Below are 17500 nucleotides of genomic sequence, written 5' to 3' on the forward strand. Positions count from 1 at the left end.
AGCGGCAGCGCCACAGCTCTGGTGTCCGTCAAGGTGAGCAGGTCCTTGCAGCCTGTGAGGACACTGAGCATTTGGAAGCCCTGACACGTCCCCCACAGGGGGAAGTAATCCCCCGCGTCGTTGGCCTGGGGACCACAAGGACGGACACACACACATAAATCCAAAAATGAATTACCGCCATTAACACTCAGGACGCCACCATTCACTTGCGCTTTATTTTGAAGAGCCCCGGAAGCTCCGTGCGTGTGCACGTGGGTGTACACTGACGATCCAGGAAGGAGATCTGTTTGTTTACAAACGGTCGCGAAAACTAAAATCCTAACCGGGGCCGACCATCACGGCATAGTGTCGCCGTGAAGACAAGCTGATCTCGGCCTCCTCGGCGTTATTTGCACCTTATTTCGAGATAAAGCCGTTTTTATGTTTCAGTATAGAATAGGAGTCAATGGATAATGGCCGCTCTCGGTTGCTTCTGGCTGCGTTGCGTCATGACGTATGCAGTTTTTTCTTTCACCAGCACCCGTAGCAAGCGTCTGAGATGCGGGTTACCATGGAAACCTTATCTCTTCTGTGAACGTGTTTGGCTACCAAGAGCAGCCAAACTGTTAACGTGTTAATTTTGATTTTTAATTTTTTTAAGTACGTTTGGAATACCGGACTCCCACCACTGGCCATACTGATGCAAAGTGTTCCATTACCTTCAGAGCCAGCTCATAGAAGATCTTTGCCGTTCGACCGAACTCCGAAGAATGAAGATTCACGTCCCCTCCTGGAAGCAACAGCCTGGGGAGGACAGGAGGTCAAAGCACGCACACACACACGCACGCACGCACGCACGCACGCACGCACGCACGCACGCACACACACACACACACACACACACACACACACACACACACACACACACACACACACACACACACACACGAGGAGGCAAGCACCAGGTTTTTAAAATGAAGTTCTCATTAATGGCCTAGCATGCTTCCAAGCCATTGATTACGTGTAATTTTATCATTCAATCATTCAATCATTGTCCTAAATACTTTCACTCGCTACTTTAAAGTCTTCTTTCAATAGAGTAACGAAGTTTGACGTCATTTACACATTCTGAGCGCTGGTGGCACAATCACACTAGCAGCAGCATTCTCAACAATAAAACACACAAAATCGGGGGATTGGGCCTTGGGGGCATCATTTAATGTGTTTCATTCGGATTAGATAACAACTAAATGGCTGGGGGTGTTCTTTCTTTTTTTCCCCCCAACCTTTTCTTTTTTTCTTCTTTTTTGTGCCACCCTGGAGGGCCCCCTGATGCCAAGGGCCCCTGGGCACGTGCCCAAAGTGCCCATATTGTAGATCCGGCCCTGGGTTTGACTCATATGGATATGAAGAATCTAATGTTACTGTCGCCAAATTCGTTAGATTTTCACCAGAAACAGGCTGTATCAAATATGAGTGACAATCATAAACCATACAGAGCCAATATCGCGGATACCGTTTGTTAATTTTTGGACCGCAATGCTTATATGAGACGATTTTAAGATCATTCAATGTTATTCTCCATAGAGAAATTACTTTGTAATTTGTAAAAGTGCAATCTTTTACAGTCAACTCACCCATTGATGGAGTTAAATAGTTTAGCATATTCCTCTTCTGTTCGGTTGATTCTGTCAAACAAACAAAGAGAGATGAACAATTAGGGTGTTAACAATTAAAGATTGCTGCCTTTTCAGAGGACAGTTGAGGACAGGAGGAGATTAAAGGAGTAGTTCACCCCCAAAATGACTTTTTTTCTATTGATTAGTCATGCCATGGAGAGTAGAGTTCAATAATATTTTTTGGTTTTTGTCGCATTCCTAAGACAAAAATGTGATAACAATAAATTTACCCCCATTCATTTCGGATGGTGACCCGTTTCGAAACGGGTCACCATCCGGAATCAATGGGGGTAAATTTACTCAAATCAAATTTTTGTCTTAGGAATGTGACAAAAACCAAAAAATATTATTGAACTCTACTCTCCATGGCATGACTAATCAATAGAAAAAAAGTCATTTTGGGGGTGAACTACTCCTTTAAGTTCTACCAGTTCTACCTTACCAATCCTAAACACTTATTTGGTATGGTAGCTTTGATAGGTGTGGTTTCTTTCCATTATCTTGATGAGAAATCTTCTTCATGAAGACTTCATCATGATGAGAAAGTCTTAGGCCTTGCATAGCTGTGATGTAAGGTATGTGATGTAAACAGAAAGGTCATGTACTGTAGCCTACGTGATGAGTACATGACGAGTGATTAGATCATGATAAAGGGCATGTAAGGATTTAACATTTCTGATTGTAATGATTTTATTATATTGTAATTATTTACTTGTATTTTCATGTTGATCCTATATTGGTATCGTGCTTGCTTATTTGAATTGATTTGTTTATTTTTGTACTTGTTATTTAAATATCGCTAAGGATACAATTTTTAGCTGTTTTTTAATTGGAATGAATTGGAATAATTTCAAATGCATTTGTTTTTATGTTAACTTTATGAACTTAAATACAAATACATTGGCCAAAAAGGACTACTACTAGTCATTAAGCTACTAATATAGACTGAATGTAACAGCTGAAATCAATAATACACCAGTATTCTGAAGTGATATTAACCTGCGGGCCGCATTAAGTGAAGGTGGGGGCCGCCTGTGGCCCCCGGGCCGCCAGTTGCCCATGTATGATTTAGACCCGGGGTCTTCAATATTTTCAGGCCAAGGACCCCTTAGTGGAGAGAGAGATGAAGCAGGGACCCCCACAACCTTTTCATAGATTCCACATAGACCTAGTTTCATTGTTTGACAGCACAATCATCAGTGCATTTTGGATTCATGTCAATTTGTGTTTTCAGATATTTAACCACTTGAACCGTCAATACTTAATAAACTTGACAATTCACTCTGTACTTAGTCTGCTCTTTGCCAAAAATAGCCGATCTACAAGCTCACGTAAGTGGTTAATATAAAAAAAGGAGAAAAGGTTTCTATAGCACAACGATTTGGAGGACCCCCTGTAGTAACTCTGAGAACCACCTAGGGGTCCCGGACCCCCTGTGGAAGACCCCTGATTTAAACTATATTTTTTCATTCAAAATAAACAGACATGGACATAAAGTCTTGCCGCAGAGGCATTTGTCCGAGTCCGGACATGTTGGTGACCGCTGCTCGGGCACATGAGGAGGTGTGGAAACCCATCGGAGCAGAACGCTTCAGAGCAGGGACGTGCTGGCCATTGGGAAAAGCGGGACAACTCCCGAACGGCCGGTTCATTCCCGGCCAGGACCATTAGGAAAAAAAATTAAATAAAATGTCCGCCTTCGTTCCATTTTGGGGGCTGGGCGGCCAACAAAGTAAATCGTCGGGCAGAAACCTCGTATCTCCAAGTTTCAAATTGATAAATTTTTTCGCAAAGCCCTGATTCATCATACAAGGCCGTTGCACAAAAGTAGTGAAAACAGCAGATCTACAAGCACACAACGCCTCGCACCGCGAGGCGTTGTGTGCTTGTAGATCGGCTGTTTTCCTAAATTCTTTTTAAAATGATGAATACAAAAGAAACGGTTTTGGACATACAAGGTTTCCACCGACAACGACGAAAACTCATGTAATTGGCCCACTGGCTTGTCACTTGTCATGATCTGAAATGGCAAATCTTTGAGTAGCAGCAGCAGCGCTATAGAGAGAGATCTCTCTCTATAGCGCGCAATGAGGGCCTCTCCAACTCTTTTTCCCGGGCTGAATCAGGGGCCCAGCACGTCCCTGCTTCAGAGTATCTGGTTACTTGCTTAGAGTACTTGTCACTGCATGCCCACAACTTCACATGGAACAGGTTGTATAGTTAGTTCACTGTCGGGTGGAAACCTTGCATGTCCAAAACGGTTGATTATTGTTATTCAAAACCCTGTCAGACCCACTGTTGCAGTATCACAACATTTGTATTTTATCCAAAAAAAGGTTTAAATTATTTTATTTTTGCTCCCCCATCACCTAAACATCACCATTGGATCCTATTGTTTAGTATTACAATACCATTGGCCGGGATATTTTTGCATATAACTACCTCCCACAGATGCTGACATTCACACCACTTCAAGATCTCTGGAGTCCAGTAAAATGCCTGTAATATATATTTTTTGGTGATCATTAGAATGTCTAGAACATGTACAATATGTTATTATTGTGAAAGATATCCCCCAAATGTAAACTAGAGCATGATTTATGATTTATGGTGAATAAAACCTTACACAAATATATATATATTTTTTAAACATTACATTTCCCTCTCCAAATACTTCCTACAACACCATCTGACAGGTCAAAAGTATTCAAGTTCAAGTATTTCTATTTTGAGGTCTTACAGGGTTAAGTAAAAATAGCAGATCTACAAGCAATTTATGTAAAAAGATGAAATATGGAGATACAAGGTTTCTGACCAACAGCAAAGGACATGTGTTATTATGTAAGAACTAATGAATGACATGGAATACTGTTACCTGTGTGTGTGTGTGTGTGTGTGTGTGTGTGTGTGTGTGTGTGTGTGTGTGTGTGTGTGTGTGTGTGTGTGTGTGTGTGTGTGTGTGTGTGTGTGTGTGTGTGCCTTGTGTGCACGTGCATGTGATTATGTAACTTCCTCAGTGTTAGTGTTTCCCAATATTGTTTTCCTTGGAACACCCCCCCCCCCCCCCCCCCCCCCTTCCTTGGGGCCCACATTACGACACAATGTTCTGAGCTTGTAGATGTGTTTGTAGATAAGCAAGCACAAAATGCCAGGTTGAAAGAAATAGAGGGTATGCACGTCCACTGGGACCCGCCCCCCCAATCTAGACTGAGTGGCAAAACATTGAGCAGCATGGAGCATCGGAGTTTGGAAGTGCTAGTTGCAAATCACTCAACGGCCCTGCATACCACCTGTTTCTAAATTGCACATAATGCAGGAGGCAGCAGGATGTTGTGTTGTAGAAAATGAGCGCTTCCAAACTCTGACACTTGGAAAAATAAAAACCTGCACAGAATGTCTTGACAGAAAGTAGCCCATAACATGCCTATGGTGGATTTTTATGAAACAAAAACTTTGCAGATAGAAAGAGGATAATTCAAGCTTTCAGTACAGCCGCAATGTTGGTGAGTTAACTTTGTTTAATACAATCAGAAAGGACTTTTCTGTTTGGATGTTTGGGCTGTCAATGGCAGAAATTAGTTTTTTGACCCTCAGTAGGCGTTCCCACATAACTTCCAGCAACAGTGATGTCACATGCATACCCTCTATTGTTTATTTTATTATTATTATTATTTTGATTATATATAACAGCTTGCGTATGACACTGACAATTGTGAACAAAACCACTTCAAACCAGTGGTACTCAACCTTATTTAGGGCGGTCCCCAGATGATTAACTTAATGTGAAACATTGTTTTCTCACTCAACAGTAAACAAACCAACATAAAGTTTTAAGTGAATAGACTATTATAGAGGGTATCTGCACATTTCTAAAGTGACAATTTAAGGACTTTTTAATACCTCTAAAATGACAAATTAAACATTGGCCAAATTGTCAAATATTAGAGGCAGAAATTGTGAAAATAGCAAGATCTACATGCTCACAACGCCTCGCGTTGCAAGGCGTTGTGAGCATGTAGATCTTGCTATTTTCACAATAGAATCGTGTTATACAAAAGTTATGCCTCAATTCTTAGGGCTGCATGCCGCCACTCCGACATGTCTCCATTCCGACACTAACCCCATCTCTAACCCTAACCCTAAACTTAAAGTTGTACCATGTAACTTTTTTTATAAAACAAATCTTAAAATTGTCCTAACTGTTAAATCGCTAAAGTTTTAGAACACCCAATCCGTGAATTTCAGCCTGTAAAGCCTTCTCTATATATGTAAACTGCGATCCTTGCCGGGGACCGGATCTCGCGCCAAAATTGCGTCATCACACTAACGGCCAATCACAGCGAGGGTTATACAACTGCCGGCCAATCACAGCGCATCTTGAAGTGGGGTCGCTATGGCAGCCATATTTGTTGTCGCCCGTTTGTACCATCCCTTCTCTAGGTAATTTCGCCTACCAGGCAGGGTGAAGGAGTCCGTATCTCTGGAATTACTGAACGCACAGGAACAAGGGACCCCTCAAAAGATAGATCTCAGCGAGGTGGAGGCAGACGCGGGGGTCTGAAGGTACGAAAAACGGCCGAAAGACGCGGACGCGACCGCGGTTTGCTATAGGGCTAATGACCACTAGTTGGGCATCTTACACAGTATAGCTTTAAAGGGATATTTCACTTTAAAAAAAACCTTTGGTCATTTTATTGTCTAATCAGGCTTTTATGAACACCCTGAACAGTTTTTAATTTGCTTGATTCAATATTTAGATATTTGATGTAAATGTTACCAGGCCCTCCTCCTGCAGGACACCTCCCCACACACACCCATTGTAACTTCAAACTCCATTTTAACCAAGATAGATTCAATAAAAACACCTGTTATTTTTTCTGGTGACTCATAATACCCTCCTAATACGTGAGCAGGCCATGTTTTTTCGATAACGTTTTTCACTTATTTTTTATAATATTTTATTGTATTTAATTTTTTCCATTTTGCAAAATCGGCAACATTATCGCTGTAAATGCAACTCCGCGAGGGACCGAGGTTCAGATTAACCACCCGGACTGAGTAATTATAACAAAACACAGAGCACTGCACCCAGTAATTGCAATGACGTTCCTTTTTTCACGTTTCTTGCTAAATTATATTTCTTGTTGGGACACATAGTTTCAGAACCGCTGTCATAAGTAATTTTCCTCACTACTGCCACGGTTGACAAAAGTTCGACACGGGTAGTTCAAGCGTACGTACGTCTTTATCGGTTTTAATCCGTCGGGTTGAGTGCTGTCCGTAAGGTTACGGACAGAGTCAATTATGTACGGAGCTACGGAGCAACCGGATTAAACGACTCTCCCCCTCCGTTTCTTGTGTATTCCTGCGGTCCTTATGTACTACTATGCATGGTACTGTAAGGTACTTGTGTATTCCTGCGGTCCTTATGTACTACTATGCATGGTACTTTACCTGACAGGCACCACGCGGGCGCCGGCAGACTCCACGTATTTGACGTAGGAGGCGGCGATGTAGGAGGAGCCACGGGCAAACTGATCATCTGGGAGATTCTCCTGAGCCAACACACCTGGACGGACAGATGGACAGACAGACAGACACACAGACAGACAGTCAGACAGACAGACAGACAGACAGACAGACAGACAGACAGACAGACCGATTTTTGCAAAACACATTTTGGACACTGCTCCTACAGATTTTGCCCAAAAATCACTCAAAGCGGTACACAGTATGTCTAAAGTCATGTCATCAACATCTGTCCCATCTGTCCCATTTCCCATCTTCCCTCCTCATTGGCTACCATTGCCTTCTAAAGTTTGTGTATGTGACGTGACGGTCGCTTATCTCCCGATTTAGGGAGTCTTACTGGTAGTGGTTCTCAAACATTTTTTTTTCTTTTTTTTTTATGTCAAGGACCCTCAAATTGATATTTGTTTCCAATGAGTTAATGTAGCCTCAAAATAATTTAACCTGTCCAGCCTAATATAGGCTACATAGCATTCTGCATGTGCCAGAGAGAGAGAGAGAGAGGGAGGGAGAGAGAGAGAGAGAGAGAGAGAGAGAGAGAGAGAGAGAGAGAGAGAGAGAGAGAGAGAGAGAGAGATTGAAGAGTTTATTTAGCAGTTTGCAATAGAAAAAAGTACCGTTTCATGACAGCACAAACAAATGACTGGTACAAGGTCAACTAAAAGGAGATCCTAGTACATTTACACAGGAACCACTAGAGAGAGAGAGAGAGAGAGAGAGAGAGAGAGAGAGAGATCGTGTTCCTTCATCGTTCGGGAACAAGAACATTCTAGTATCATTACATAAATAATACAGTACAGTACAGTCTGTACGCATAATATAGGCTATGCTGCAACACTCGTCTCTCACACACTCAAATAACGGCCGAGCGACGCAGCGTCAGGTCAGAGTGTGTCTGTCCGCATTCAGAGCATCATGTGCGGGTCAACTCACCTACGATGGGTCGGTAGTTGGTCCACTGCTGCCGGTGGTGGTGGAGCCCCCGCGGTGCTGCTGCTGCTGCTGCTGCCGGTGCTGCAGAACCCGCTGCGGCCAGAGCCGCTATCAGCAGCACGACCAGCCCTGCTCCGCACATTGAATGACTGGGAAACACACAACCAAATGGAACAGAATGGATAGAAGATCTATGGCTTCACTCAGAGCTGCTGTATAATGATGAGCCGGGCTGACTGACTGCAGTGTGCTGCTGCTGCTGCTGCTGCTGCTGCTGCTCCACTGAAAGATGCGTGCAAGGTTTTTATCTGTCTTGAGTCTCGACCTTCTCCCCATCCCTCCTCCCACTCAGCGCCACCAGAGGTTCTCAAAGTGTAACCCGGGGACCCCCCAGGGGTCCTTTGGGCCGGGGCACCGTTTCCCAAACAGTGGGTCGGGGCCCATCTGTGGGTCACGGACCGATTTTTATGGGTCACAACCATAGACTGTATAAAAGACAGGGTCACAACTCACGACTCAAGTATAAGTAGGCTAATAATAAATATTATATATATATATATATATATATATATATTTTTTTTTTTTTTTTTTATTTTTTTTTTTGCCAACATTAAAAAAGGCTACAGGCTATAGGCTATTTCAAAAGATATACTCTTGACCTCCGACTTTCCAGTAAACTGACAACAATTTCACCTCATCATACTGAAGGTCACAGTCATTTTTGAGCACTGTTTCTAGACGTGGCCTAAACTGGAAACAAGCAGAAGAAGCGGCTTCGCTTTGTTTTAGGGCATTAACGAAAAAGTCGACAAGTCGGCTGAGTCCCACCAGAGAAAGTCGAAAGTCGAAGTTGAAAAAAAAATCCTTTGTATTTGTTTCTATCATTATTTTTGCTCCATGTGTGCATCTGTACAGCATTCAAACAGTAGGCTTGCTTATTGTCAAGGATGGAATGATCCAATTTTACAGTGCTACATTACATTTGGTATAACATGGTTCTATTGTGAAAATAGCAGATCTACATGCTCACAACGCCTCGTGATTCGAGGCGTTGTGAGCATGTAGATTGGCTATTTTCACAATTTCTGCCTCTAATATTTGACAATTTGGACAATGTTTAATTTGTCATTTTAGAGGTATTAAAAAGTCCTTAAATTTGCACTTTAGAAATGTGCAGATACCCTCTATACACTTAAACGTTATGTTGGTTTGTTTACAGTTGAGTGAGAAAACAATGTTGCACATTAAGTTAATCATCTGGGGACCCCCCAAAATAATTGGGGGGGTCATGTGTGATGTGATGACGTCATCAAACGATAAAGTCGACTTCAACTCAACTTTTTACTGAGTCAAGTCGACTTGCAAAAATCACAAGTCGTTAATTTGTTTTGGTCCCTCCTGTTTGTTTTAGCATTTAAATGCTCGTGAAGTGTAGTATTGGTATTGCCAGTCGCTATGAGTTGGACTAAAAGATGTTGATATACCAAACAAACTTTTTCCAAAATAAGAAATACAAGGCTGCATCAAGGGGTTTATTAGGTAGGCCCCTAATCTGGCTAGCCATCGTCAAGGAAAGGTTTGGTCGCTCTTTTCACTTAACTGGAGCTCAATTTTAACTCAAGCTCAGTTCGGCTGTTCTTGAGAGACTTGGTAGGCCCTAAAATGATGCCTTTGAGCGTGGGGAATTATTTTGGGTTCCAACTCGTTCCGGTTTGATAGTTCCGGCCAAAGTGTAGTCCTTTGAGGACTACAACATGACGTAGGCTGTTTCCACCCCCGACTGGTCACCGCATGAAGAATGAAGTTTGAATAGGCTACTAGTATGAAGTGTGGCAGGTCTAGTGTTTAATGTGTGAATTCCTTAGCCAGCTGCCATACGCTCTCCGACCACCAAACTTTTCTTTGGAAAGGTCCGGTTCAACTACAAAATGAGCAGCATTACCCCGAATTTGAGTTCGGAAAGCTGCACGTCTGATGAAAGGTTTGGTGGTCAGAGACAGTATGGAGAGCTCTTTGCCCTTCTCTCATCTGTTTTAAGTCCGCTTTCCAGGCACCGCTGGGTTGGACTGGCTTCTCGCTATGGCTTTCCTTACACCGGGAACGGTCCATGGCCACCTCATGGTCGATGCCGAGTGCCCTCATGTCAGCCACCACGGTCGTCTGCCAGGTCTTCTTAGGCCGGCCACTGGGTCTTGTCCCCTCTACGTTAAACCACATAACTTTCTTCACCCAATCATTCTCTTCCTTCCTCACTACGTGTCCGTACCATCGCAGTCTGCCTCTCCTCACCACATCTGCAATAGCCTCCACTCCCATCTTCTGTCTCAGCTCTGCACTGGTCTTTCTGTCCCTCAGTGACATGCCACACATCCATCTAATCATCCTCATCTCTGCTCTACTCAGCTTGTCTTCATGCTCCACCTTCAGGGCACATGTCTCGCTTCCGTACGTCATGCCACTTCTGACGCAGGCTGAGTACACTTGCCCTTTCATCTTCAGGGATGGAGCCTTGGATGTTAGAAATGGCATGAGTTCCCTGAACTTCTTCCACCCACTTCTCACCCTTGTGGTCACCGCTAGGTCCACCCCCCCATCAGCGTTCAGCATGTCTCCCAGGTAGCAGAAACTGTCCACCACCGCTTATGAAAGACAATAGCCACACATCTTCACCTCAGACTAGGCCAGGGGTCTTCAACAGGGGGTCCAGGACCCCTAGGGGGGTCCTCAGAGTTACTACAGGGGGGCCACCTTTGTGATAGGATCATTCTTTTAAAATTAACAACTTGAACCCTTGCATCATTATTCTGAGGAGAACTTTAGACAAAAATAGCAGATCTACAAGCTCTCAACGCCTCGCAGCACGAGGCGTTGAGAGCTTGTAGATCATCTATTTTTGGCAACTAGGTTTGGTGTAGAGGTAAAAAAGAGCAGACCAAGTACAGAGTGAAAGGTCAAGTTTCAAATCCAACAGACTGATGACAGTGCTGCCAAACAAGCCTATGAATCTATGAAATCAATGAAAATCTGCATCACCCATTTATACTGTACAATATGTAGAGGGGGTCCCTGCTTCATCTCTCTCTCGTCTCAACTAAGGGGTCCATGGCCTGAAAACGTTGAAGACCTCTGGACTAGGCTATTGAAGTCCTCATACTTGCTGCCCCAGCCCCATCTCCTGTGTATCAGATGTGTACCACATACGCTTTTACAAAATGTTTTTGAATGGCTACGAAAAATGTCTACCTACAGTATTATGCGTATCACGGTAGAACACGCCACTGGCGTGGGGATATGGCTGTGGTGTGGGAGGAAGATCTGAAATGTAATAATGGTTGCATACGTTGCACGATAGCCTACTATGTAGAATTAATTAATTGTAACTTATGAGCAGACATATGCGATTACATGGGCACATTTCCTTTTCTGTGGAAACGGCCCGTTGCTACCTGTTGCTCAATTCTCAAGTGCACCTCGGCAGTTATAATGACTCAGCAGTCATTATAACCAGTCAATATTTTTTGGCAAACCAAGTGATAATATAATTGTGACCGAAGTTCACAGTTTACCATGAGAAATGTCACGTGTGTGTACACATTTTTACAGTCTATGTGTTGGTTCCCTTGACACATCACTGTGACATCACAGGTGATATCACAGGTGACATCACCTATGTAAAAGTCCATAAATGGGTATTCCCCAGAATCCCTTTTATGCCCATATATGAAGATCCCTGATGTCATCGATATATATCACTGGCCAGATGGCCAACACATGGCCCATATCTGTGTGGCTGGTTCAGATAGGGATCTCCATGTATGGGCATAAAAGGGATGTACTATATACAGTACATGGATCTCCATATGGGTAACTGGTCCGATATACACTAGTAAGACACCTGAGGGTGGAATGCGACCTCAGGGTGACATGCAACCTCGCCCTAAAGGGCGAGGTCGCGCCAATTCTTGACCATCTGGCCAACCACAGCGTTTCTCTGACGATTCTAGTTGTTGTCATTCTGGGGGGAGTTTGTTCATGTTTTTGTGAGGGTATCAACCCTAGGAGACACGGGGAGAACATGCAAACTCCACACAGAAAGGCCCTATCGCTCACACCCTAGGTTGGGTTGGCGATAGGGCCTTTCTGTGTGGAGTTTGCCTAAACATGGAGATGTGGTACAGAAGGACTCATATATGGGCATAAAAAGTATGTCATGTGACATCACTTCCTGTACAGACAGTCAGACACACAGCCATTGACTCCGACCTAACAATGGCTACTGTCTATGACGGTAGTTCCATATGACATATTGGACTAGACTATCTCCATATATAGTGTTATCCACATCTCCATGTTAGGACTCATATATGGGCATAAAAAGTATGTCATGTGACATCACTTCCTGTACAGACAGTCAGCCATTGACTCCGGATTAACAATGGCTACTGTCTATGACGGTAGTCCCATATGACATGATGGAATGGACTTTCTCCATATATAGTGTTCTCCACATCCCCATGTTTAGGCCAAACAGATTCGCTCCATTTCTCCATGTATAGGTCCAAATGCCCAACGTTGAGCTTGACAACGAAACGTTCTTAACACAGACGCCCCCATATTTACATATATATATAAAAAGTATGTCATGTGACATCACTTCCTGTACAGACAGTCAGACAGACAGCCATTGACTCCGGCCTAACAATGGCTACTTTCTATGACGGTAGTCCCATATGACATGATGGACTGGACTATCTCCATATATAGTGTTATCCACATTTCGTGTAGCCGCCCTGTACAGGAAATGATGTCACAACTCGCTGACATCACACTGACATCACAGAGGTTACGGAAGGAAGGTCACTCAAGCGACACGGTTCTTCAGAGTATATGCGACCTACGGTCGCAATCACTTGACAGATGGCCAAGAAATGACGTGACCTCACCATGAAGGGCGAGGTCGCATGTCGCCCTGAGGCGTCTTACTGGTTTTAAGTGTTATAAATTACGTTCTATTACATTACCCTATGTTCAACAATTGATATGCATATAGTCTCAACTCTTTGTTAAATCACCCTGTGGTGACATTAAACGTTGTGTGAATTTGGGGGTTATTTTGAATCGATGCATGCCGCTGCGCGTGAGAGACGTCACACTGGTCAGAAAATATATGGGGCAACGCGTATGCACGTGACCGGGCCATTGCAACACTGTGGGCAGAGTAGGCATATTGTGCACCACCCTGACAGATTATTTTGATTTTTCATCAATTATTCTCTCCCACACATAAGGCACGCACACATGCGCAGATTGCGCACGTACTGTATACACGCTTGCAGTCACCAAATGAAGAATGACGTTTGAATAGGCTACTATGAAGTGTGGCAGGTCTAGTGTTTAATGTGTGAATTCCTTAGCCAGCTGCCAGGCCTACTGTCTCCGACCACCAAACTTTTCGTCGGAATGGTCCGGTTCAACTACAAAATGACGCAGCATTACCCGAGTTCAGAAAGCTGCACGTCAGATGAAAGGTTTGGCTGTCAGAGACAGTATGGAGAGCTCTTTGCCCTTATGAAAGACAATAGCCACACATCTTCACCTCAGACTACAGTAGGCCAGGGGTCTTCAACAGGGGGTCCAGGACTGAAAACGTTCAAGACCCCTGGACTAGGCTATTGAAGTCCACATACAACTGCCCCAGCCCCTCCTCCTGTGTATCAGATGCGTATCAGATACACTTTCTCAAAAGGTTTTTGAATGGCTACGCTTTTGGCTACGAACGGGGATATGGCTGTGGGGATATGGCTGTGGTGTGGGGGGAAAATGATAGCCTATACTATGCGGGAACCTTTAATAGCAATTTCTTAAAGGTGATACACCATGAAAATTCACTTTTCCTATTTTAAAACCTTTTTTTGGGGTCCCACTAGCACCTTCCATCCTCAAAGTCCCATTTCAGACCGTTGTGTCTTTCTCTGGTTTTGGGAAGGTGGAGGTTAAAAGCATCCCACGGGTTCTCAAAACAGGCTGTCCAGATTTGCTGCCGTTTGTGACGTCATAAACGGCCGTTTTTGAAGGAAAACATTTTTTTCAATTTTTTCAAAAAGATTTTGTGGGGGAAAAGATTTTTGCCAAAGGTGGTACTGCAGCTGAAAATGCTCTGAGAGCCATTCAAAAATGAGAGGCTCTCTATTCAGGAGTGTCAATTTAGCCTCAAACCTTTTGAAAAACGTTTTTGGGACATAAACAATATGACATAAATACTTTTTAAATGCATGGTGTATCACCTTTAACATTCTTCGTATATTAAAATCATGTTAACTGATACTGATTGTAACTGAGCAGACACATGCGATTACACGGGCACATTTCCTAATAATGATGACTCCTTTTTTCTGTGGAAACGTCTTGACCTCCGACTTCCCAGTAAACTGCCAACAATTACACCGCGTCATTGGTCAGTCATTTTTGAGCACTCTTTCTCAAGCTGAAGAAGCAGCATTGATTTATTTTGGTCCCCCCTGTTTGTTTCCCCAATCCCTATTTGCAGAAGCAAGCAGACTGGCAAGACTGCTTGTGAAGTGTATAGTCTTGCCAGTCGCTACTAAAAGGACTGAAAGATGGATGTACCAAACAAACATTTTCCAAAATAAGCAAAGCTTATCATCAAGGGTTTTATTAGGTATGCGCTAAAATTATACCCTTGAGCGTGGGGAATTATCTTGGGTTAAAACTGTTTCCGGTTTGATAGTTCCGGCCAAAGGGTAGTCCTTTGAGGACTACAACGTGACGTAGGCTGTTTCCGCTCCCGACCGGATCAAAAGCCCGACATTGGAAGCGATCCCAGGCTACTGTTTCTCAACTAGCGGTCGAGAAAACTATAAAAACCTTCACTTTCCTACATTCCTAAATGCATGGTCAGGGTCAGGGATCACATGCACTGACCACCAGTGGTCCACGGACCACCAGCTGAAAACCTATGTTGTGAATTAGAGAGGGATTTCCTAGAATGCCCGTGTTCTATTACACTGCAGACCACATTGTTTTGTTTTTTTTACAAAAAAGGATTCATTGTGGGCTTGCTGAAAGGCGAGACCAGTATGTTAAATATGTGTTTCTCAACCTTTTTTCTGCATGGGCACACTTTTCATGTCCCAAGAATCCATGGGCACACCCACATAATACGGGGGTGTAAATATCGTCACTGTCGGGAAGAAACCTTTATATCCCTAAGTTTCAAATTTGTACGTTTCTTCGCAAAGTAAAGCCCTGCTTCATCATACAAGGCTGTCGCTCCATATATGGAGATTCAACATTCCAGGTGTAACTATGGCTGCCCGTATGACGTGAGAGGTGGAGGTTGTGATATTTGTCTCCCGATTAGGGAGTCTTACTGGTAAATACAATACTGGCTTTCAAGCAGTTTCAAGGGGCACACTTGGCCCTTCTCAGGGGCACACCAAAGGTCCCCAGGCACAGTGGTTGAGAAACACTGGTCTAGTCTACTACTGATCAGGGACATTTCCACACAATGCTGGAGTGGTATGGGACCCCCGGGTACCTCCAGAGTCCTAGGAGGGCTCAGAAGAGTCAGAATAGTAGACAACTGCTCTATAAATGTAAGACCATGAGGACATAATTGTATGGACCAGACCACTGTACCTACAGCAGGACCAATTTAGGCTATACAACAGGGGTCTTCAACATTTTCAGGCCAAGGACCCCTTAGATGAGAGAGAGAGAGAGAGAGAGAGAGAGAGAGAGAGAGAGGAAGCAGGGACCCCCCAAAAGCTTTTCATAGATTCCATATAGTTTAATTGTTTGACAGCACAATCATCAGTGTATTTTGGATTCATGTCAATTTATGGTTTCAGATATTTAACCACTTGAACCGTCAATACTTAATAAACTTGACCTTTCACTCTGTACCTATTCTGCTCGTTTTCCCCTCTACACCAAAGCTATTTGCCAAAACATATTTTTGGCTAAAGTTCTCCGAATATGGACGCTAGGGTTCAAGTGGTTAATATAAAAAAGGAGAGGAAAAAAAAAAAAGATTATATCACACAAAGATTTGGAGGACCCCCTGTTGAAGACCCCTGCTATACAGTATGGCTATATATTATTGTGCAATGTGTTGATAACCAGTAAGACTCCCTAATCGGGAGATAAGCGACCGTTGGTCGCTTATCTCCTGTCACACTGCTGACATCAGTATGACATCACACCGTACACAAATGACCCTTATATAAGACCGGCATTATCTACCGACAGATTAGTAACAAGATGTCAAAATCGTTGAAGGTTGAATCTCCAGATATGGAGATAACCAACACATCACTCCATATATGGAGATAACCGACGAATCTCACTAAGTCTGACCTCACAAGCCCCATATTTGGACACGAACAACATATAACTCCATATATAGAGACATAGCTGCTGACATCAGTATGACATCACACTGCTGACATCAGTATGACATCACACCGTACACAAATGACCCTTATATAAGACCGGCATTATCTACCGACAGATTAGATGCAAGCAGGATCTCGACTCTGACACAACTCATCGGCTCATAAGTTGGTTCTCCCTCCATATATGGAGATAACCGACGAATCTCACTAAGTCTGACCTCACAAGCCCCATATTTGGACACGAACAACATATAACTCCATATATAGAGACATAGCTGCTGACATCAGTATGACTGTGACATCACACTGCTGACATCAGTATGACATCACACCGTACACAAATGACCCTGACGGCACACACCAAGCAGTGTGATGTCATACTGATGCGGAGATATGAGCAGGGCAAAGGTGTGACGTGTGACGTGTGACCGACGGACGGACGGCCGGTGGAGGTTTTGATACTAAACTGCGACCTGACGGTCGCAACTAAACTGCGACCTAACGGTCGCAATCACACTGCTGACATCAGTATGACATCACACCGTACACAAATGACCCTTATATAAGACCGGCATTATCTACCGACAGATTAGATGCAAGCAGGATCTCGACTCTGACACAACTCATCGGCTCATAAGCTGGTTCTCCCTCCATATATGGAGATAACCGACGAATCTCACTAAGTCTGACCTCACAAGCCCCATATTTGGACACGAACAACATATAACTCCATATATAGAGACATAGCTGCTGACATCAGTATGACATCACACTGCTAACATCAGTATGACATCACACCGTACACAAATGACCCTGACGGCACACACCAAGCAGTGTGATGTCATACTGATGCGGAGATATGAGCAGGGCAAAGGTGTGACGTGTGACGTGTGACCGACGGACGGACGGACGGACGGACGGCCGGTGGAGGTTTTGATACTAAACTGCGACCTGACGGTCGCA

Source organism: Nannobrachium achirus (genome assembly GCF_963921795.1).
Source record: "Nannobrachium achirus genome assembly, chromosome: 6".
Lineage (NCBI taxonomy): Eukaryota > Metazoa > Chordata > Actinopteri > Myctophiformes > Myctophidae > Nannobrachium > Nannobrachium achirus.